A 20,337-nucleotide genomic window follows, 5' to 3' on the forward strand; every position below is an offset into this window, starting at 1 on the left:
GGACTTGTGCTGATCCTAAATGAATTTCACTTCTAAAAGAACTGCTATATCATCCCTCTTACCCTCATATTTTGTCTGAAAAATTGCTCTAACTCAGGGGTGAATGAACAGACAAGTTTCATTTCTTCCTGACCATGACATACATGCTAATTAAAAAAAAAAAATTACAAGAGAATTGACCTATTACATATTTACATTTTTGTTAGACCATTAAAATACTTTTTTGTTATAAACTTAAATATTCAAAAATTTACTTCAACATGTCCAAATGTACTGAAGGGATGCAGAAATTCACTAAAAAGGAAGAATGTTAACTGTGTCTCCCCTCTAGACAAATAACTCTGCACATGGTGACTAAAAATTGCCAAGCAGTAGATTAGGTAGACACAGAAGAATTTAAAAAGAACTAATATTGATTTATCCAGTCATTTTTGAGCTCCTGTCTTAACAAAAATGAAATAAAATTAACTGGTTACATGGTAAATAAAAGGTGAAGAAATAAAAAGGGAATAACAGTCCCTCTACTGCCTTACTCTGCGCAGCTGGTGTTCTTCTAGGGGGTAAGATTATGTCTCTATTAGAAAACTAGGTGTCTAAGTTGGTTCTGAGATTGAAACTTAACTGCCCCATGCTAAGTTTAACATTTTCTCCCTTCATCCTTTCACACAAAAAACCATTTGTCATAAAGTACTGTAGATTCAAATTCGCAATCTCCTGAGTTTACACACCTTCATTTTAATTTCCACAGTTACTACTATACATAAGCACTTATCTCATGATATGCATACCACAACAATTTAAATTCTAATCAGCCTTTCTAATTTTGTCATGCACACACATAACTTCTCCTGAATGGTCTTTATTAAAGATGTTCTAATCCAATCCTTTGAATTTACAAATGTGAAAACTAAGGCACAAAAAGAAAGGAGTCTCTGGCCATTTTTATGGCCTTGGATAACAGTCAGGACACAACAACAGGTCCCTAACTCTAAATCCAGTGTTCCTTCCCCTATACCCCAATTTTCTTAAATATTATTTTCATTATCTCTCCCTTTCCCCAAATCTACTTAAGCTTCCATTTTGCATATATTTTCAAACCCATATTCAGAAGCTCATCAACTTTAAAGTACCTTTTGCTATTTTTTCCTCACCTCCAAATCCCAATATAAATAAATCCCCTTTAAAATAAACTCATCCCTTTTACTCCTTTCTCCCACACATTTTTTTCTCTCCACTCCAACTCCTGCCTTACTAAAGGACTTCAGTGTACATATTGATCAAATACCCTAAACACTCTGTTCCTCAACCTACTCACCCTTCCATGAGCTATTATTCCTCCACTCCATCACACACAAAGATGGTCATAACCTTGATCTTGCTATTTCCATGTAGAAAAAGAATTCTGTAAATCTCCTTATTCGACTACAATCTACTGGGGTTTTTTGCCTCTCCCTCTTCTTTCCCTTACATTACCCTACCCTTCTCATCCACATGGTGACTTTCAATCCTCTGACTCCTTCAATTCTCTGCCAGGTCATCTCCCTTGAATTAACCACTCTCTCCTCTCCTCCCCATGTTGACTCCATGGTGAACTAATTCAACTCTACACTGTCCTTTTCTTGAATCCCTAGCCTACTTGTCATATCACCAATTACACCAAGTCTCACTCCCACTTTGCTCCCACACATGCACTGATGAACAAATGCAGAAAATCACAACCCCAAATTACCCTGCCTTTCCTCCTCCAAAAAGCAAAAAAAAAAACAAAAACAAAATAGAAAATGGTTAAGTGACTTGCCCAAGGTCACACAACTAGTTTTGCGTTAAGTTTGAGGGTCGGATTTGAACTCAGGTTCTCCTGAATCCGGGGCGGTGCTCTATTCACTAAGTGGCTAAGCTGCCCCTCAACCATTTTCTGACTAAGTCTATACTACAAATTTATGCTATACAAACCTTAACTATGCTTGGCTATCCTACTATACCTCCCTATCAGCTCATTATCCCATTCTCCCCAGAGCTCTTCTAAAGCTTTTCTTTTCATCCCTCCTCAAGCCTCCCGTGGCTTCCCTTTCCCCCATTCTCTCAGGTGAAAACCTTGCTCATTATTTTGCAGGAAAAAATTGATCAAGTTTTCCTCTTCTCCCATCATTCAAGTACCTTGTGCCACTATCTCCTCCTTCACCCGTCTCACATGATGAAGTGACCTTACTCCATTCCAAGGCCAATTTCTCTACTCAGTCAAGTGCTGTGTCTTGTCAGATTGCCCCCCTCTGTCATCCCCACTTATTCACCTATTTTCAAACTGTCCCTTTTTATTGGCTCATTTCCTACTGCCTACAAATATGTCTACGTCTCCCCCATCCTAAAAAAAAACAAAACAAAATAAACACAACCCTCACTTGATCCTTCCATCCCTAACTATCTATCATCTTCTACTTCTGGTCTTTGGAGCTCACTCTCTTCTTAACCCATTATAATTTGGCTTCTGACTTTATTATTCCACCAAAATTACTAATGATCTCTTGGTTGCCAAATCCAATGGCCATTTTTCAATCCTCATTCTCCTTGACCTTGACACAGTTGGTCACTCTGTATTTCTTCTTTTCTCTAGGTTTTCTGAACATCATTCTCTCCTTGTTTTTCTCCTACCTATCTGACCTCTCCTTTTCTGTCTCCTTTACAGGATCTTCCTCTAGATCACACCCTCTAAGCCTTTCCAGGATTCTGTCCTGGGACTTTCTCTTCTCCCTCTATACGAGAAATTCCCAAACTCATTTTGGCCTATCATCCCCTTAAAAAAAAAAAATTACTCAGTGCCCCTCCCGAAATCTACTTTCTTTAACCCTTTAATGAGATTTTTTTTAAAATTTGAGTCATTTCAAAAAAAAATTTTTTTTAAAAAGCAATCGGGGTTAATACTTGCTCAAGGTTACATGGCCAGTTATTTCTGGTGCTAAGTATCTGAGCCCAGATTTGATCCCCAGGTCATCCCGACACTGGAGCCGGTGCTCTTACTCGCTGAGCCACCTGGCCTCCCCTAAAATTTTTTTTTAAATGACACATCTTAAATTTAGTAATTTATTGTAAATTTATGGGGGGTTTCCTGCATTGAAATTTTGATGATGCAACATTGTGTCATGTAACCATGTAGTATCATATTGCAAACAAGCCATTACACGAACATATTCTTGCTGAGGGACTTCCCAACAATAAACAACACACTTGCCTGTCAACATTTGCTTGTTAAGAACTGTTAGTGGATTTGACCACTGATTGGTTATAACTTGCATTTTGTGTGTTTATTTGGAAAATAATGTAATCACTACACCTTTAACTCTGTTAAAGATGAAACATGGACAAGTGGCTTTTCAAAATTTTCTTCTTTATGCTTTCACCTCCCTCTTGTTTTTATTCAATGTCCCTCAACTGCACCCAAGGCTACTACCGGTCCCCACCATCATTCCAGCGACCTTGAAGGGGCAGTATTACACATTTTGGGGAACCTCTGCATATGCATACTATTTCACTTGGTGAGCTCATCAGCTCCCAATGATTTAAATTACCATCCCTAGGCTGATGATTCTCAAATCTACCTATCCTGCCCCAATTTCTCTGCCGACCTCCAATTTCACATTGCTACCTTTCAGACATCTAAAACTGTAGCTATAGTGGATATCTTAAACTCAATATGTTCAAAACATAACTCTTGCCCCCCGCCCCAAACCCTCCCTCTTACTTTCTCTATTACTGTAGAAGGTAACACTATACTCCCAGTCCTTCAGGCTCACAACCTAGGAACCATCCTGGATTCATCACTATCTCTCCATCCTCATATCCAAGCTGTTACCAAGGCCTGCCATTTGTACATCTCTTGAATCTGAATCCTTTTCTCCTCTGACACTGCCACCACTTTAGTGCAGAGCCTTTCACTTTACACCTGTTACTACTGTCACAGCCTGCCAGTAGATATGTCTGCCTTGTTTCTCCCCACTATAAACCAGTGCCTTCCCACTGTCTCCAAAAGCAAATACAAAATGCTCTATTTGGCATTCAAAGCCCTTCATAACCTAGTCTCATTCCTACCTTTACAATCTTTTTATACCTTACTCCCTACCACGTACTTAGATTCGAAGACACTTGGCCTCCTATTCTAACAAGACATTCCATCTCTTAGCTCCAAGAATTTTCTCTAGCTGTTCCCTATACCTGGCTCCAACTACTATTATCCCTGCCTTCCTTTTAAGAAATAACTAAAACCTCACCATTTACAGGAAGCCTTCACTAGTCCCCCTCTTAATTCTAGTGTTTTCCCTCCTTTAATCATTTCCTATTTATCCTGTATATAGCCTGCTTTGTATATATTTGTTTACATGTTGTCCCCCCCATTAGACTGTAAAATTCTTGAGAACAAAATCTGTCTTTTGCCTCTTTCTGTGAACTCCAGTACTTAGCACAGTGCCTAGCACATAGTAGGCATTTAAAAATATGTTTATTGATTGAAGTTAGCATGACTATCACAGGGACGAAGAACTTCGATTATCTAGACATCTGCTGGAGCTCTGTCCTAAAATCAAAGCAGCCAATCATTTCCTACATTTGTCTCGAGGATAACATTACCCTTCAAAAAGTGAAGAAATTTTTAAAGGGTAAATTTTATTCTGGATGTGATTCTCACACCAATAAGGAGAAACTGTTTGCTGAGAGGAAATGATAGAAATTTGGAAAGGGAGCAACCATTCAATATTTTGTGTTAATGGGCTGTGATAGAGGATAGAAAAGGCTTGTGTAAATAGTCTGACCTGTATTACAGATTTTGATTTTCAATTCATTTTTAAATGTTCTATTTGCATCTTTATAATTTCAACTGAAAAACTATGTGCTACTGATGTATCTTGTTTCATTGCAGTAATATTTTCTCTTTAGCTAGAAATTGAATTTTCTAGTTATTAAGAGCAAACCAAAGACTGAAGCAAAATAATTTTTGACATTTTCTACCTAAGTTAAGTACAAGATTTCTAATTAATTATAGAGCTGTTGATATGGACTTTTTTCCAGGTAAGTTCCCTAATGTCTAGCTATTTGTATGAATCCAACATTACTAAGATCTCTGTACTATGACTTAGTACAATGTTGTCTTACAGCTACAATCTATTTTAGTATTTTTTCCTAGCAATAATAAGTTGACTCATTTCAAAGAGTTCCAGGAAGGGTTAGACAGGCTTCTGTGGACTAAACTTCTTCAAGGAAAATCACCTTAGGAAGGATAGAAAACTCTCGAAAACAAAATTCTCAGAATATAAAAAGAAACAATACAGATGCACAAAAAAGCAGTGAAAGAAACCAATTTTAAAATGACATAAGCAGACCAAAGCCAGGACAGGTAATGATGAGGATAAAAACTGAAAGCATGACATGGCACCATTCTTTAAAAAGGCAGCTAAAATTCAAAATAAGCAGGGGAATGAAGAAGGGTGTTTGAGAGGGAAAGGTTCTAGAAGAAAGGATTTTTTTTTTAAATAAAATAACACAATACTAAAGGAGAAAGGGAACTTTACAAAGAAAAGTAGAACTGTTCTAGGTGAATGGGATAATAGCTGTGATAAGGCAAAGCAGTTCCATTCTAATTTTGCTTGTTTCCTCTACAAAGGAAAACAATTAGTGCACAAGATCGAAGATGAGTAAGGAGATAGGAAAGCATGCCACATTGCCCTTGATTGGTTCAAGTTAGATGAACTAAAACCAAGCACAGAGATAGAACTGCAAATATGTGTAATGAGCCAAGGTGGGGACCACTGAAAGACTAAAGGATGAGAAACAAAAGACTAGAGATAATAAAATGTGGATTCCTGGCAAAATTCCGGAGTGTACTATTAAAAGGTTGGGTAGAAGAGTTAGACAATGAACTGGTGATCACAAAAGACAAGTATGTCTTTAATAATAAGTCAAGTCTAGGGGTGGCCAGGTAGCACAACAAGTAAGATCACCAGCTCCAGTGTCGGGATGACCCGGGGATCGAATCCGGGCTCAGACACTTAGCACCCACCCAGAAACACCTGGCCGTGTAACCTTGAACAAGTTACTTAACCCCATGATTGCTTTAAAAAAAATAAAAATAATAAATCAAGTCTGCCTAACCTAACATCCTTTTCAGCAAGTTACTAAAACTGGTAGAGGAGGTGAAATGCTATACACAGTCACTCAGACATTAATTTTAGCATGACATTTTACAAAAATTCTTATGTAATTCTTATGGACAAGATAACAGTATAATTAAATGTAGTATTAGTATTAGTTGTTGAATAACCAAACTCAAGAAAAGTCATTCAGCTAGGCTGAAGATTCAGTGAGCCTGTCTGTGCAGCTGAATGTTTATGTCAATGACATAAAGGCATAGATGTCATTCTGGTCAAATTTGAGGATGACACAAAACTGTGAATGCAACATCTAACAGCATAAAATTTTTTTAGGTGCATCTGGCCAAATGAACCCAAAATTCAAGTTTACAAATACAGAAGCATTTAACAAAGGATTTTAGTGTCATCTAATCCAACCCATCCCTGAAAAGGAATTCTCACTATAAAATATACTCAATATAGTTCTGACACTAAGAAGTCACATCCAGTGTCTGCTTAAAAATACCCAATAAGTGCTCCTAACCCATTCAACTTTTAGTCATCTCTGTTAGTAAAGTTTTATTTCTGACACGAAGGTTAAATATGGCTCTTTGCAGATTCTAGCCATTGCCCCTGGCCATACACGGTATGGCCAAACAGAGCATATATAATATCTTTCATTTTGTATAACCAAATGTTCTGGAGCAGGCCTGACTCAAGCAGGTCAAGTAGTTCAGGACCTAAAGTGTAATAAAAAGATTCACTCAAAGACCATCTAATAAAGGTGTTGTGGTTTTTTGTTTTTTTTTTACATGTAAAGAACATTCATCAAGGATACACACAGCATTTATCTGCTTGGGCGCAGCTCCCCTGCAAACCCATTTTCTATGGTGGTACAGCTAAGCAGAAGTACGTGTCAGCAATGAATTCCTTGAATGCTGGGCTTAGCTCAAATCTTAGAGCCCTAAGACCAATTAAGTCTCTGGGAAGTTTTCATTTGTTTTCAAGTTTTATTTTGTAAGAAAAAACTAGCATGGCCCACATGAAAAAGATCTTAGCTGATTTTGCTCCTACCACATCCCTGAAGTTCTTGAAAACAGCTATCATGTCCAACCTAACCCTGCCCCCACCTCAAAGTCTGCTTTTCTCCAAATTAAACATACCAAATTCTTCTAACTTCCTTATATGTCAATATGACCTATGTTCTCTCCATTTTATCTGTTGAAACTATATCTTCCAGATGTGATCTGACCAAAGTAGAGAAAACTCTGACCTCTTTAGCCCTAGAAGCAATGATTCTCTTTGATGCCTTTTTTTTTTTTTAAAGCAATTGGGGTTAAGTAACTTGCCCAAGGTTACATGGACAGTTATTCTGTATGGGTGTTAAGTATCTGAAGTACATTCTGTGCTGGGGTGGGGCATTCTTACTCACTGCGGCATCTAGATGCCCCTCTGCTGCCAGGGGCCCTTTAACATACTAATTCAATTGGAAGTTCACTAAAACAACCTAGATATTTCTCTCTCTCTCTTTTTTTTTGCTTTTTGGAGGGCAACTGGGGTTAAGTGACTTGCCCAAAGTCACATGGCTGGTAAGTGTGTCAAGTGTCTGAAGCCAAATTTGAACTCAGGTCCTCTATTCACTGCACCACCTAGCTGCCCCTAACCTAGTTATTTTTCCAGAACAATGGTTGCCTATCCTGGCCTCTCCCATCCTAGACTAGCAAAATTGATTATTTTGGATTCAGATGTAAAACTTTAATTTGCCCCTGTTGAATTCTGTCTGATTAGACTCATCTTAATGTCAAGATCTTTGGGATCCTAGCGGATCCAATCATCTAGGATGTTAAATATCGCTCCAAGTTTTGTTGTCATCTGCAAATCTGCTGAGTATACCATCTCACTATGCTTTCATCCAAGTCACTGATAAAAGTGTCAAACGTTATTGGGTCAAGGAGTCTCTCTTGGAGACTTACTGACAAACTGGAGCAGTAAACTAAATCCATTCATAGTTAGGTCTCAATTTGTGGTGATGTAAATTCATATTCATACTATTTAAGGTTAAGATTATGTAAAATTAGGGCCATTGGTTTTTCAGTTCCATGGAACTATGCAGTGCAAATTTAAATAATGATCTCAGGGGAAATGATTATTTGCAATAATTGGACCTAGATATAATTAATTTGAAATCCATCTCATTGTATCATCATCGAGTCTATCTCATTTCATCTTTTCCACAAGAATAGTCTGTGATGATTTATCAGATTCCAATAGTGACTTAGGGGATTGCTAACATTCAATTAGTAGTTATTAAGTGCATGCTATGTGCCAGACACTGTGTTTGGTGATGGGGATAAAAAGAAAAAAAGTCTAACATTCCTTGACCTGAAGGAGCTTACATTTTTCTATCAGGGACAATATCTAGTCTTGGTAAGGCAAAATATTTTAACCCGTGGTGCAAAGAGCAATGACTCTGGAGTCAGAGAACCTGGACTCAAATGTCATCTTTTGACAGCCTCAGTGTCCTCAACTGTGTAATGAAAGAGTTGGAGTAAATGATTTCTGAATAGCTTGTCTGTCTTCTACCCAAGTCATGATCCTATGGTTTAGCCCTATCTATCCTTCATTCCTATCAACTGGTTTGATATCTTCTTCACAACATCAAGAATTCCTGTCAGATTATACCCAGTTTTCTTCCTTCTCTATCCCAAATTGTAGGAGGGATTAGTCATTTCCCTTCAAAGACTATCATTCCCACCCTAGCAATCCTCCCAACTCTGAAATTCTATGGTTCTACAGCTTCAATGTTTAAATCAGTATATATTTCCCTGCTTCTTTCAAAGCCAAAAATGCACTTCTTAGGTGACATGGGATCTGATGAATGATAGCTAAAATGCTTCCCTTTTTCATTTTCTATAATGAAAAATAAAGTATTTCATGACAGAAAGATCCAAAGTTGGAAAGGCTTCAAATTGCTTGAAATATTAAAAGAAACTACCAACATTTCTATTCCTTTCACATCGGATTAAGCAGTATAGTTCAATGTAACTTTCCTAGAATCAGTAGAAAGAGGCCTATTAAAACAGGTATTTTTCTAAACAGCTACTCAGAAGCAAATCTCCTGACAATACTTTTGGAAACTGGCTAGCAAACTAATTACTTGGAGGGCAGCACCAAGGGATTTCATGCAGTCCTTAACTCACAAACAGGTTGTGTTCTAAAATGTTATTTGGGAACTTGGGATACAGTTATATAGCTGGAACATTCAACATGCTAATTAGGTTCCTAGGTTGCCCCCACAAAATCTATTTAACCCATGATGTTGCTGAAATATCATATGCCAACAATGAAAAAATACCACTTTATTCCATTGAAAACTAGTATTTAAAGAAAAATTTATTTTGAAGAAAATATTTTAAATGCTGTAGTAGCTAAAGGAAAAGTAGGTTAGTTATAGGATGATGAAGTATATGAAGACAACTAAGAATAGCTGGAAATGAACCTTTAGGTACTTTCTAAGGCTTTTAAAAAGCTCAACACTGATTTTTTATTACTTCAAAATTGACTTTCACAGAATCTCAGAGTAACAAGAGATATCAAAGGCCATCTAGCCACACCTATACAAGAAAATGAACCCACTTTAAAATCATCTCTGACAATGGGGCAAGGAGTGAGGAATGTAGCCAACTTCATTAAATCTGACCATCAGTAATGAGGCTCCTACCACATATCAGGCACTGGGAATACCACTTAAGGAATTTAGCCAAATTCCTTTCCTCATACTAAAGGACAATACATAAAAGTTTCCTCACATGCTCTAATTCCCAAATCCTCAATCCACTTAATTATCATTAGTTATTCCTCCTTTAATCCATTTAAGATTGAAAACTAATCATGCCCTAGATCTTGTCATCATTCACAAATGTTCTAATTCCATGTTCCTGAACTCAGATTCCTTTAACTCAACCCAGTCTTTTATTAGTCTTTCATTTACCATTATTTAATTTCATTCCCAGGAGTCTTTTCATTGCTCCTGTTCAGTGGTCTCTTCATAACCCTGTGGACCATGGCACACCCAGGGCCCTTCTATCCTTAACTATTTCCTGACATCTGTCCAAGTTCACATCTATCCAAGTTTGATGTTTCCATGACATTATCCATCCATCTCATCCTCTGCTGTTCTCTTTTTCTTTTGCCTTCAATCTATTCCAACATCAGGGATTTTCCCAATGACTCTTGCCTTCTCATTATATGGCCAAAGTATTTAAACTTCAGATGAATTAATTTCTTTAAATATTTACTTATTTCACCTCACAGCTATACATTGCTAGTAGAAAAATCATAGTTTTGACTATATAGACCTTTGTCAGCAAGGTAATACCTCTGCTTAGTACAATATCCAGATTTGCTTTTTAGGATTGCTAATCCCTGACCTTATTCTATCCTCAACTGGATTATTTTCTACCCCTGCACTGCCTACATTTTCCTCTTTTCTCATTCTCAATCCCATTGTCAACCAGCTAAGTTCTAGACTATCTGTTTTGGAACTTGCCATCTCTGTCAAGATACTTTGGAAAATATCCTGTTTCCCAGAGCTAAGGCCCAGCAAGCAAGCTGTGCCCAACTCTTGGCATAGCTATAATCCTTAGACCCTAGATGATCTCACCCTCTGGCAAAGTATATTGCACCAGGTATTCACTGCCCCATTTCCAAGGGACCTGAGAGGCAATATCCATCACTTCTCTGAAATGTTCACAATCCCTGTTCCTTGTACTTCTCCTATTCCCATCAGAGAACTTTGGTTCTATACCCCATAGAGTAATCACAACCCAAAAGATGTAGGACAATACTGTTCCTACAGGACCATGAGAACAGTAACTCAAGACTTAAAATGATTATATCATAGTCCAGTCCACTTATAAGCATTGCCTGTACTCCAATATGTTAAGCCCTCCTTCTCAGGACTTGCATGCAGATTGCTTTCCTCACTCTGAAATAAATTATACCACTGCAACACCAGCTTCTAGCCTGCTCTGTTTGGTTCCAGCCATTCCCAGGTTAGAGACCACGCCAGGACTGAATAAAAAATTCTGTAGACAGTCCCCTTGTACTATTGCCAATCAAGCCTGGTCAAACCATAACTCCTTTTTTTTACCCTTCTCTTTTCCCTCTCCCATCAAACTATTCAATTTTGAACCGTACAATACTTTCCTTTTTCCTCTCCCTCTAACCTCTTTTATTAGTAGTTTTCATTTCTATGCCCCATTCAAAACATGTTTTCCTTGACTTTTTCCATTTTTTCCCCAAAATTTTCATTTCCTGATTCTCATCCCTTTACTTGTCCCTTCTTTATTCTCTGAGCATCCTTCATAGGGTTAAAACTTTTGAAGTATAAGATCTGAGCTCCACCTTTTATCCAATATGCTACTGCCCTCCCATGATCTTGCCTCATTTATTTTTTTTTCCCCTTCTATACCTAACTCTTTGAAATATCCATTTCTGAGGGAAGCATTGTCAGGTGGGAGCAGCCTTGCTTATTAGGACTTATTCTGTGCCCCAAATCTTGTAGCATATGCCCAAACTACAAAGTCTTTTCCCATGCCTTCTCTTGTGTTTAGTTTAGTCTCCATTCCTAAAACCACAGCAACCCTTCTCTGGCTCTCAGGGATTGATTGACCCTAGGAACTCTAATCCTTCTTTCTCATAGGAGAGATTAACTGCTCTCAAAGGTGTAACTCTATTAGAAAGCAGCTTCCTAACATGCAATCTTTTCCCTGACCTGACCCATCATAAAATCTCTAAATATCATCAAAGGATGGTATCTCCTCCCATATGGGCAGTGGCTCTCCCTTATGGAGTGAGATCACATTCCATTTCCTTTTCAGATCTCTGTAGTCCAAATTCCTTCTCTCTTATCACCTCTACTCCCATCTATCACAATACCATCTTCTTGCTGAAAGAAAATAAAAAACATCATCCTTTTACTGTTGGACTTAAAAGGGCAGCATCACCCATCAACCTCTGTGTTCTAGCTCCACTCTCCCTATTTAAAAAATGTTTTTGATATTATTAACTTAGAGCAAACACCAAATATGATCATTTACATAGGAAAAAAAGATTATATATATAAAACCACAGATCTTCTACAATTTAGTTTTTTAAGTACATAAATTCAACATGTTAGTTTAAAAGCTAGAATTCTTGTCTCTGTTCCCTTCAACCTTGCTCTATCAGTTGAAAAAAAATGCTTCTATGACACGTTTTCTTTCTTTCCCTATCTTCCTTTAATACAACCAACCTTCTCTGCTTTTCTTGCTAAAGGAATTCACCTGATTGCTGGGGGGGGGGCGGGGGGCGGGGAGAGGGACGGTGGTGGCACGCGAGGGGCACCACCAATGTGCAGAAGGGTGTCCAGAGAGTACTCCATGGTGCCACTTGCTTCTCAATCTTTAATTTTCCCCAAAATTTTTAGTCAGGACCTGCATTCTTATCTTGACTTGCTAGCTTATTAACAGTGCTACCTTAAGACACTTAATCATGTTTTATAAAATGAGGATAAAGATAACAAATCTGTCTCCCTATAGCTATGAGGATAAAATGAAATAATATTTCTAAATCACGTTAAGGTAAAACCTTATATAAATGCTAGCTATTATTACTAACCTCGTAGGTCCCTTTTATCCTTTAACAGTTCCTTTTTATTCTTTACTCTTTAAATTGATCTTTTTTTTTCCTCTTTATATTGTGGTAAGAAAACCTTTTAAATAGTCTATTCTGGTTTCTCTTAAAGAAATGACTGGTCTGTTACACTAAGATTTTACCACCAGTATGGCTTTCCTGGTCAAGTTAAGTTTCCTGCATTGGACGTTTGATGGAATTCTCAAGGTCATGAAGGTCAATATACCTCCCTCGAAAGGGTACTAAACATTTATGGAAGGTGAGAGGAGACTCATCTACTTCAACAAATACTATAACCCTTTTTCTTAGATTACTTTTGTAAAATATTTTATGGCCCAGAAATGTATCACTGCATTCCAATTCAAAGGTTGAAGCATTGTAAAGGTCTAAAACATTTGGCATTAGTTATCGAGATTAGACCAGAATAACCTCATGATTGATTTCATGTTTTAAAGTGGGAATTCTATTTAATATGAGGAACTCTACCTTCTCAAAGGCTAAGTTTGCTACATAGTTCAGGGACACAGAGGATGCCATGGCAATGGCTTAAGCTCTAGTCCCCAAGACCAGGCTAAGTGGGGCAGTGGAGTTCCAGGCCTGGAGTTAGGAAGACTCATCCTCCTAAGTTCAAATCTAGCTTCAGGCACTTAGTAGTCATGTAACTTTGCCTCAGTTTCCCCATCTGTAAAATGAGCTGGGGCAAGGAAATGTCAAACCACTCCAGTTTCTTTATCAAGAAAATCCCATATGGGGTCATGCAGAGTCAGACACAACTAAACAAATGAAGAACAAAAACGAATTATCTATATGCTAACCGCTGTGCAAATATTTTATCCTAAAAACAACTCTGTAAGATAAGAGCTAACAGTCCCCATTTTACAGCTGAGGAAACTGAGGCAAACAGAGGTTAAATGATTTGCCCAAGTTCACACAGTAAATGTGTTATGTGGGATTTGAATTCAGTTCCAGCCCTCTATCCACAGCATCACCAGCTGCCTTTTGAATAGCTAGTTGAAGATCGCCAAGAGGCAGAGTTGGAGACATGAGACTGAGAGTCAGGAGAGGGGTTAGGACTGGACAAATTGATTGATATAAAAATTATCAGTACCAAGACAATAACTGAATCCATGGGAGCTGATCACAAAGCGCTATCAACTAGCACTAAGTGATAATACAAAGTGAGAAACAGGCCAAGAATATACTCTTGGGGGACACTCATGATTAGTGAGAGTGTACTGGATGAAGAGGAGATTGACAACAGACAAGGAGAACCAGGAGACCAGGGTTACAAGAATCTAAAGGAAAGGAGAAGTGTCAAAGGCTATGGAAGTCAAGAGAAATGAGCGCTTGGGCCAGCTAGGTGACAGTGAATAGAGCACCAGCTCTGGAGTCAGAAGGACCTGAGTTCAAATCCAGCCCTAGACACTTAACATTTACTAGCCATGTGACCTTGGGCAAGTCACTTAACCTCAATTGTCCTGCCCTCTCCCCTCAAAGAGGAAGGAAGGAAGGAAGGAAGGAAGGAAGGAAGGAAGGAAGGAAGGAAGGAAGGAAGGAAGGAAGGAAGGAAGGAAGGAAGGAAGGAAGGAAGGGTGGGAGGGAGGGAGAGAGGGAGAGGGAGAGAGACAGACAGACAGACAAAGAAGGAAGAAAAATGAGTGCTGAAAAAAGGTCATTTAGATTTTGCAATTACTATATCTTTGGTAACTTTGAGGAGAGCAGTTTCAGTTGAAAGATGAGGTAGGAAGCCACACTGTAAAGTGTTTTTTAGAGAATAAGAGGAGAGGAAGTGGAAACTCTGATAAGAGACAGCTTTCTCAAGGAGTTTAGCCACAAAATAGCTAGCAGTGATGAACAAATCAAGTGAAGGTTGTTTTAAGGAAATAGGAGACATGGGACTGTTCACAGATAGCAGAGAACCAGTCAGTAGATGGAGAAAGATTTAAGATTAGTGACGAAGTATCAATGGCAGAAGGGGCAATCTGCTTGAAAAAATAGGATAGAAAGGGACGACCAACTAAATTGTGATTTATAGCTAACCTTTGGGGGTGACTAGGTGGCACAATGAGTAAAGCGCCGGCCCGCAGTCAGGAAGACCTGAGTTCGGTTCCAGCCTCAGACACTTAACACCCACCCATCCACACACACACACACACACACACACACACACACACACAAACTAGCAGTGTAACCTTGGGCAAGTTACCTAACCCCAACTGCCCTCGAAAAGGCAAAAAAAAAATCATAAAATATAGCTAACCTTTACTTATAGATGTTAATTGTAATTGAAGTTAGGTCTAAAAGTTGTTCAAAAAAGACAGGGATAGGGGCAGCTAGGTGGTGCAGTGAATGTAGCACTGGCCCTGTAGTCAGGAGGACCTGAGTTCAAATCTGGCCTCAGATAAAACACAAAAACTAGCCATGTGACCTTGGGCAAGTCACTTAACCCCAATTGTCCTCCAAAAAGAAAAAAAAAGATGGGGATAACAGCACGACTTTTAACTCTAGTACTCCCCTCCTCTTATTTAAATCATCTAATCAATTGTGAGCTTGTAAACTTATGAAAATGCAGATTATTCTCTTCCTTAATATACGAAACAAATATAATCATATTTCTTTTTAAATAAAAAAAGATCTGCATAGATGATTCCACTTGTAACTTAATTTTCTCTTGATTAAATAAAAGTAGTGATTTTAGCCACATAAGCCAAATTAGGTTGTGCATTAAAACATTATCTTAATCAAAACAATTATGTCAAAGAGTTTAGCTAAATTCTGCCTCTACCCCACTCCAAAACCTAAGCATTACTGTGTTTTGAGATAAAAGGATAAAATGGTGAGATCAGTTGTTGCAGACAAAAAAGGGCAAAAATACACATTACTTAGACAGCAGCTGTGCCTCTTAAAAGACTGAATGTATTTTATTTATTTATTTTATTGCTGTAGAGAGATTTGATTTTTTGAGAAATGTATTAAAAATCAATTTTAGCTCGCTAACCTTTAACTTCAAAACACCAATCTACCAAGCTTTGACCACTGACCTTTCCCTCCCTCCTTCCCCATTTTGGTTTTTATATAGTAATTTCTGTACATATATACTCTTTCCACCAGACTTTGAAACAAAGATGACAGCAACGAGTAGGAGGGTAAATTTGGTAAAAATCAAACAATATAAGCAATTATTTCATAGACACAGTTTATGACTACTGTTAGACAAAGAGGTTCCTACAGCTCATGTTCCAACCAAGAAAATATGTATAAATAAAAGCATATGTAGAATATATACTAAGGAAATGCAAAAAAATATGGGGGGATGGGGAGAAGAAACATAGAGCCAGGTATTCTTAACCTGGGGTCTACAGAGCCCTTGCTTTCAGGGAATATATAAACTTGAATGGGATTTTTAAAAAAAATTTATATCTTTATTTCAGTAAAATTGGTTTCCTTTGAGTCCTACATATTTTGTTCATTTAAAAATTCTGAGAAGTGGTCTCTAGGTTTTACCAGGTTGCCAAAAAGGTCCATGACAACCGCACCCCACGCCCCCTTCCAGTTATGAATCCCTTTAAGAGGATATTGAGATGAGTAAAGGCTTCATATAGGAAGCTAAGGATTCAAAGAAGTGGAGAGTACATACCCTTTATGGAGAACAAGTAATACAAAGGCACAGAGATAGCAAATAAAATCTGCTATGTGAGAGAGAAAAGTTCAGTTTGGTTGAAAAGTGGGAGGACTACTGTCATAGCATCCTAAACTAGTCTTCCTACCTTCCTGTCTCTTCCCACTACAATTCATCCTCCACAAAAATGCCAAAGTGAGTTTTCCTCAAGTGTGCCTGGTCATATGATGCCCTGCTCAATAAAAATAAACTCCTCTTTTTACTATTTAAAGCCTTTCTCTAGTACCTCTACACTACCTTCCAGCCAAAACTCTCCCTCACATACTTTTTTTTTTTTTTAAGCAATTGGGGTTAAGTAACTTGCTCAAGGTTACACGGCCAGGTGTTTCTGGATGGGTGCTAAGTATCTGAGCCCAGATTCGATCCCTGGTCTCCCAACTCTGGGGCCAGTGCTCTTACTCACTGCGCCACCTGGCCGCCCCTCCCTCACATACTCTTAAGATTAAAGCAAACTGATTTTGCTGTTCTTTGTAACAGAGGCGTTCAACTCAGATAGAAATGGATCCAGATAGGAATCAACTTAGAAAATTACAAATTAACATTACCTATGGTGTACAGTACTTTATAATCTTGTTAGCCATTTCCCAATTACATTTTAATCTGGTTCAGCCCACAGGAAGCAAGTTTGGTACCTCACCTCTACAACACTGCAGCCTTTTTCATGTTTCTTCACAAGCTATCGCTCATATCCAAAATGTGCCTCAATAGAACTACTAGTTTCCCTCAAAGTCCAACTCAAGCACCATCTTCTACACAAAGTATTACTGATCTAATAACCCCAGAGGTTAGTGCCCTATTACCTTCTACTTATTTTGTACATATTCTATTTATATTTATCTTGTTCCTCGTTCTGAATGTAATACAAGCACTTTTAAGAAAGGAGCTGTTTATTTTTGGTATTCAGATATAAAGCCTGGAAAATCATAAGGTGCTTGATACTTGTTTGTTTGAGTTGGGCTGGAGCCCTAAATATGAAGGGGTTTAACCAAAGAGTCTGTTTGATCCTGTAGGGAAGAAGAAGGTCCTGAAGCTCACTGGGCATGGTTTAGACCTGTGCTTTAAAAACATCACTTTGGCAGTCATGAAAAGAATGGACTGGAATAAGGAGAGGTTAGAATTAGGAAGATGAATTAGTTGACCAATGGTGCAGTCCAGGATTAATAAGGGGAGGCTGGGGGTAGGGCTGGGGGTGGGGGGTTAGCACCCGCTTACTATGTGAACAGGAAAGGGATAGACTTAAGAGATGATAGGGGGATGGAATTCACAAAAGCTGGCAAATGAATGGATGGATGGATATGTGAGAGAGCAGGAGCAGAGTTGGGGTGACACCCCAAGTTGTAAATCTGGCAAATGAAGGGATAGAGTGGTGCCCCAGAAAGAAACAGGAAAGAAAGAGAAGTGTTGAGACTAGAGCAGATATGATCTGCTTTGGATATGCTAAATAGATGTCTGCAGGAAATCAAGTTCAAAATAGGCAGTTCACAATTGGGACAGCACTTAAAAGGGTTTGAATTCTAGCTCTCCTATTTACAACATGTGTGACCCTGCTTAAATCACTTAAATTACTCCCACCCTAGATAACTCATCTATAAAATGAAAAAAGACAGAACAAAATTAAATCGACTCTCTAAAGTCTCTTAGTTCTATATGGTCCTACAATGAAAGATAAGACTCCTAGAGGAATATTACAATATCCTAAAATTACAATCAAGAAAGAAATACGTTACATACAATAAGTCCTCTAATCACTCCAGTTAGTTCCTATCTTTAGACTTTTGAGTTTATCATTCTTCCCTGCTTTACTCTGTAATCTCCTTAGTAAAATGATATTTTCATTATTTTAAAGTACTGTAAATTATTATGAAACCATCTCATTAATACTTATCCTATATAACTTATATAACCTATGAAAAGTTGTCTGTTCACATTGTTAATATCTAATTATTTATTATGTTTTTAATAGTGCCTGTGTAACTAACAAATGGTTATTAACCAATTCAAAATTTCTCAGCAAATAAAAGGGGAATTTAGTCAATGTTTAATTTACCACACTTTTAATAATAAAGACTATTTTTTAAATCTTTTTTCAAAAATAAACTAAGAGTGGGGTGGCTAGGTGGCACAGTGAGTAGAGCGCTGGCCCTGGAGCCAAGAGGACCTGAGTTCAGATCTGGCCTCGGACACTTAATACACAAAAACAGACACAAAAACTAGCTGTGTGACCTTGGGCAAGTTACTTAACCCCAACTGCCCTCCAAAAAGCAACCAAATAAATAAATAAATAAATAAATAAATGTATGAATGAATGAATGAATGAACTAAGAGTCTTAATAATACAGAAAATATTAAATACTTAGAAAACATGGCCCAGAATAATAGAGGAAATCTAGTCCTACAAGGAAAGGTGGAAGTTATCTTCCACCTGGTCTAGAAAGGACAAAGAATTAAATAATCAATAAGAAAAATAAGAAATTGGTAAATTTTTTTTTCATTTTTCAAATGCTTTATTGACTTCTGATTCACATCATTCCTTTCCACCAGATTTTGAGTTACAAATTTTCTCCCCATTTTTCCCCTACCCACCACCCCAAAAACAGCAATCCCACAGGATATCCCCTCCTCCAATTTGCTCTCTCCCATATCTTCTCCCATAACCCCTTCGACTTTTCCAGTAGGGCATGGTGGATCTCTATGCCCCAGTGCCTGTATGTCTTATTTCCCAATTACATGTAAAATAGTATTAATAATAGTATATATATTTTAAACATTTGATTCTAAAACTTTGAATTCCATATTCAGACCTTTCTTCCCTTGTCACCCACCCTTACTGGGAAGATAAGCAGTTCAGTATAGGTTGTACATGTGTAGCTAATGCAAAACATTACCATAGTAGATATATTATAAAAGACTGACTATATTTCCCTCCCTCCTCACCCACTTGTTCTATTCTCTACTTTGATCCAGTCCCTTTTCAAAAGTGGGTGCTTCCAACCTCCCTCCCCCCAGCCTGACCTCCCTTCCATCAGCCCTCCTCTCATCCTCTTCCCCCCTACTCTCCTATAGGATGAGATACCCTATTTAGTGAGTATGTCATTCCCTCCCCTAGCCAAATTCAATGAGAATAAGGCTGACCCATTCCCTTTTGCCTTCCTATTCTTCCCCTCCATTGTAACCATTTTCCCTTGCCTCTTCTATATGACATACTTTACCCCATTCTGTCTCTCCCCATCTCCTCTCATTATATTCTTCTCTGACCTCTTAATTTCACCTTTTAAGTTCCCTTGGTCCTGTGCCCTCTATATATACCTGTACATACACACATTCAAATATGTATTCATATGCCTGTATACCCTCCGATATAAACATATATATATATATATATATATTTCTATTCCCTTCAACTATTTTCATACTGAGAAAAGTTTCATCAGTTACAATTATCATTTTTCCACGTAGGAATGTTAATAGCGCAACTTTGATAAGTGGCTTATGATTTTTTTTCCCTGTTTACCTTTTCAAGCTTCTCTTGCTTCTTGTATCTGAATGTCAAATTTTCTATTCAACTCTGGTTTTTTCATTAAGAATGCTTGAAGTGTCGGGATGACCTGGGGGTCAAATCTGGGCTCAGATACTTAGCACCACAACCAGAAATAATTGGCCGTGTAACCCTGAGCAAGTTACTTAACCCCAATTGCTTAAAAAAAAAAAAAATGCTTCAAAGTCCTCTATTCCACTGAATGACCATAATTTCCCCTGAAACATGATACTCAGTTTTGCTGGGTAGATGATTCTTGGTTTTAATCCCAGCTCCTCTGCCCTCTGGACTATCCTATTCCAGGCCCTTCGATCCCTCAGTGTAGAAGCTGCCAG

At 38.0% G+C, this 20,337-nt stretch overlaps 1 protein-coding gene across 3 annotated transcripts in view; it reads right to left on the bottom strand.

Annotated features, from left to right (window-relative positions):
* The window catches only part of KANSL1 (KAT8 regulatory NSL complex subunit 1), a 214,301-nt gene that overhangs the window by 52,366 nt on the left and 141,598 nt on the right, over positions 1–20,337 (bottom strand). The gene's annotated exons all lie outside the window — the stretch shown is intronic.

This window comes from Petaurus breviceps, unplaced genomic scaffold, assembly GCF_028583685.1.
Source record: "Petaurus breviceps papuanus isolate PSGF00001 unplaced genomic scaffold, PetGlider_PUasm1.0 90925, whole genome shotgun sequence".
Classification (NCBI taxonomy): domain Eukaryota; kingdom Metazoa; phylum Chordata; class Mammalia; order Diprotodontia; family Petauridae; genus Petaurus; species Petaurus breviceps.